The sequence below is a fragment of the Brassica oleracea genome, chromosome C9 (genome assembly GCF_000695525.1).
Source record: "Brassica oleracea var. oleracea cultivar TO1000 chromosome C9, BOL, whole genome shotgun sequence".
Taxonomy (NCBI): Eukaryota; Viridiplantae; Streptophyta; class Magnoliopsida; order Brassicales; family Brassicaceae; genus Brassica; species Brassica oleracea.
The window spans coordinates 27858597-27863902 of NC_027756.1; positions in this window are offsets into that span (position 1 = coordinate 27858597).

Below are 5306 nucleotides of genomic sequence, written 5' to 3' on the forward strand. Positions count from 1 at the left end.
CCAAGAATAGTATGCTTGAATGGCTCTATAAACCATAAAAAAAAAATGAATAAAAAGCTTGTGTTTTTTGGATGAATATGGAGGCAAAGTGAAAGAGATGTTGTTTTTAGTTCATAACAAGTGAGAAAGAGAGAGTGTAAATCGATTTTAGGTGCATTAAGAGCTTCAAATTGGTTGTTCATGGTGGTTGGGGTATTGATGACAATGACAATCTTGTAATTACTTGAAGATGATGAGGGTGAGAGAGTAAAAATGTTATTTTCGGAAAAAAAAAATAAAAAAAATTTGATGACATTTTCGTGAATATCATGAACTTGTATGGTGAATAGGACATGAGTTAGTTTTAGGTTTGACTTTGAGTTTTGAGTCAATCTTGCAAAAAGCTCTATCATTTTATCTATGTTATTTGTTGTGCTTCCATTATTATGTATATATTTGTAAAATGTGTTTACAGTCTAATTAATAAAATAATGTTGTTGTTAAAAAAATATGAATCATGGAAACATATATATCACACACACATATAACAAAAAACATATATGCTACGGACACATAGCAACAAAAGAAAAAAAAGACACAAAAGGCATTTCTGCATATAAATTACATATAAATAAATTTTATTTTGATGAAAATATAGTGAATATTTAAATATTTTAAACATTTCAATATTTGAAGTAGTTATTCAATTATTGACATCGATCCTTCCAAAGTCAATTATTTGCTCTTAATTTTTTAGGGAATGTGAAATCATTCGTATCGCATGATATTATGCTCAAGTAATTCAATAATAGCTTGAAAATTTAAAACTGTTGTAAATAACACGACAATAATGAAAATATTTATATGTGAATGCAATGTTTTTAAACCCGACTCGGATAGTTAATCAGATTACTCTTTGGATCACTGGATCGACCATTGTTGAACCGCGTATCAATAAATTAACAAATTCTAATATAAATGTATATATGAATATAATATTATTAACCATTGAAAAATATAAGATGTTATCAAGTCTTATTTACAAAACTTAAATAATTTTTTTTAATTTCACTTTTCATCCATCATGAAATAAATTATTTGATAAAATTTTAATACCAAATAGGAACTTTGGCTAAAAATAAAATAGTAAATAACTAAATAAAAGTATTATAAAATTTATTTTCAAATCTAAAATAAGTAAAAAAATATAAACTAATAATAGATTATCAATAAAAAGAATAAAATAATAGTCTACTACTATCATAGTTTAAATTTCATCAAAATCTAAAGAATCACAAATGTTGTAGTTTATTTAATTTTGTCTAATATTAAAAAGTGTATGAAATTTTAATCAATTTTTATAAGAAAGCCGATGGCGGATCACATGTTAATGCATGTTTTGGATTTTTGTCGGGTTTTATTGAGGTTTTAATTAACAAAATTTTTGCTAAATCTGGGACACCAAATTTACTGGTTCAACCGCGGATCCAGATCAGGTATAAAAACACTGTATGAATGATAAAACAAGTATATCACATACACATATAACAAGTATATATATATATATATATATATTACATACCCATATCGATAAAAGAAAGAAAATGCACAAAAGGAATTTGTTGCTTATAAATCTTCAAGCGCCAAACGAAATCACCAAACACCAATCATCAAAACATGAAAAAACGGAAAACGTATAAAACAAAATGGTTACTTCCGAAAAAAAACACAGTTACTCCGAAATAAGAGGGTATGTTAAAAAATAAAAGGAAATTTATTAAAATAACAAAAAAAAATATTGTGTTATTATTAAAATAATTCATATTTTACAAAAATTATTAGAAACTGTCCTTGTTCATAGTTATACCAAAAATTTGAATTACAAAAGTTCCCTTAAGAATTGAGCGTTGCAGATTTGTTTAAAAATAAATAAATCTGTTGGATATTAAATATGTTTGTTAAATCTGTTTAGAAAAGCAAAATATGTCAAAAGACTCGCACCAAACTTTCTTAAGAACATAAAATTTATTTGTACGACAAAGTTGTGTGTCTGATTTGAATTGAAAGTATGTTGTAAAAGATATGTCTGACAAATGAGATAGTAGATTTATTGTAAATAGTAGATTTTTTTGTCAGACTTAATTTCTTTTGGCGGATTTATGTATGGATTTAAATTTGTAACATGCTTTTCAATTTACGAAGTGGCAGATTTTTAGATTGAAATCAGGATTTGTGTAAACCAAACTTAATTTAATGTTGATTTAAACTCGGTCTATTTTAATTTTGAATTTTATTTATTTCCAGTGTAATTAAAACCATAATTAATTACATAGAAGAAACATGTCAAATGGACATATAACAAAAAAGAGAATTTCAGTTTTAGTACAAACTTGATATTACTTTCAAATTTACCTTTAAATGATGACTATTTTATAAATATTTCAAATTTATGATGGAAAAGACTAAACTAATCCTCCTAAATCATTTAAAAATGTTTAATAATCATTTATAAAACATTTATAGAGGTTTATAAACCCAACCGGCCTCCTAAATAGTAAAACCTAAACAATAATCACTAAACCCTAAACCCAAATGTTATGGTATTTTTGATTGAATGTATTTTTGAAAAGTGATATTTAACTTACGGTGTTTCCTCTATTATAAATGTTTAAGAATAATTTATAAAATATTTTTAGAAGATTATTCCCCTCCCTCNNNTAATAAGAGAGAATTTCAATGTTACCAAAAGTTTAATACCACTTCTCAAATTTACTTTTAAATGATAATCATTTTTATAAATACTTTAAATTTGTGATAAAAATATTAAATAAAATTTCCTAAATCATTTATAACCTTTTAAAAATAATTTATAAAATATTTATAGAAGTGTATAAACTCAACCCACTCCTTAAATATTAAACCCTAAACAATAATCACAAGTTGTAAAAAATGTTTAAGCATTTATGAGTAGGAAGAATGTTTCTCTCTATCGTCTTCTTGATCATGAAGATCATATACTTCAGCCAAATCACGAAATTCTTCTTCATTATTATTATTAGACTTCTTATAACCGCATATGAATCATTCAAGCCACCCAGAAACTTAATTATCTTGTCATGATCAGCTTTTGTATCAGTAGCCTTGTAACAATCGCATTTGAGGCATCTCTTAACACAAATTGCACTATCAAGCTCATCCCACAAATTTTTCAATGTCGTATAGTAGGTGGATAAATCCTTTGATTATTGTTGTAATGACCAAATCTGTCAAGAGAGTTGATATGATCGCAGAAGATTGGTTATATGGAAACGAGTCATCAAGCCCTTCCAAATCTCTGATGCATCATCAAACCATAAAATACTCTTATAAATCTGCTTTTAAACAGAGTTTAGCAACCAAGATTTCACCATAGAGTTACACCTAGACCATATCCTGAAATTACGATGAGATTCACCTGGCCTAGTAATCGAACCATCAACAAAAACTAATTTGTTCTACGCATCTAATGAAATGGTCATTGCAATACGCCAATTATCGTAATTCATACCATCAATTACCTCAGTGATGAGAGAAAGGCCAGGATTGTCACCATTCGTGAGATAGAATGGTGAGTGTATGCTATCGAGTGAATTTGTTGTTGAAATCGGAGAATCTGGGGGCATGGTAGCTGGAACAGAGTTTTGTCGAGAAGATGATGTTGCTCTACCTGTGCTACGCGGAATTTTGCGAGCAAACACCATTGTAGTAACTTGAAAACGATTAGCCAAAAAAACTGTTGATAGAAACTTGACCGGGAGATTCCCCGACAAATCAAGCACAAAAAAACGATCGAGGTTTGTGCCCAGAAGCTATGATACCATGTTATTGAACACAGAGAACGAGAGAAAATGTAACAAACCATTTTGTTATTCAATCTTTTAATGATTATGTTATAACACACTCTTTTATCTATACTATTATTTGTGAAAGTGATTTTGTTGATTTGTCACATTCTCCATAATTTTAGCTAATTTTGTTTATTTGTCATATTTTTATTAGTTTTTTGATTAAATTATCAATTTATTAATATAAATATTTTGTCATACTATTATTTATAAAGTGATTTTGCTGATTTGTCACATTCTCCATTATTTTAGCTAATTTTGCTTATTTGTCATATTATTATTAGTTTTTAGATTAAATTATCAGTTTATTAATTTAAATAATATAAATATTTCTATTTCTAATTAATTTATTAATTTAAATAATATACATATTTCGAAATTTCTAATTGGAATTATGATTATAATTATTTTAACTTTCACAAGATTTTTATTAGTTTTTAGCTTAAATCATTAATTTATTAATTTAAATAACATAACTATTTCAAAATTTCGAATTTGAATTATAATTATAATTATTTTAAAAAAGTTAGGACCAATTCTTATTTTCATATGATGTAAGATGTTTTAAACTCTATAGTTTCAATTTTCTCATTCATCCCAAGTTGCCTCGATTATAGTTTTTGACATCTGTATTTATGTACTTTTGATATTTGTTTTTTATAGTTGGAGTTCTATGTTTTTCTTCTTTCTTTGAGTCTGCAATACTAGGATCAAATCGGTTTTGTTACATGGAATTTAGAATTATAAATTAGGTATTATGAATTAGGTATTATGAATTATTTCAGTAGTTATTTCACATGTATGTTTTATTACTGTTTAATCTATAAGAAAAATATGCTTTGATATTAAATTTAGAGAATTGCCTACGTAATCATGTTATGAACATGTCTTTAATGGTTTAGTTTCTAAAACGGCCAAAAGTAAATATATTTTTAATGAATAATTAGATTTATCATTATATAATTAACCATAAATTAACTTTAATAAGAAAACTATAATTATCTATTGTTTCTTTTATTAAAAGTAAACTTATGAAATATTAAGATAAGTCAATGTATATATTGATCAAGTAAACCAATGAAATATTGTCATTATCTCAATTCGTTTTTTTTTAAATCTTCAAAATTATCATCGAACTTTAGTTTTTATTTACTTTTTATTTATTTTGTTCGTATTTGGATTTTGTGTGTTTAATGTTTTTTTGGTAATTTAATTCATGTTTATGGTTCAAAAATACAAAGTAGATTAACAGAGACCAAAAGTTCACATTAATACTTTACTTTATTGTGTGGAATATTTGATATGTAATTATGCTCTTATGGTCTCATAGTTTTATAGCTTTCCTTTGTGTTAAGAAAACGTAGATCAAAATAAAAATCGAAGAGAACTAAAATGATTAAGAATCTAAAGAATAAGTTATCATGATGTTTAAATCATAATACA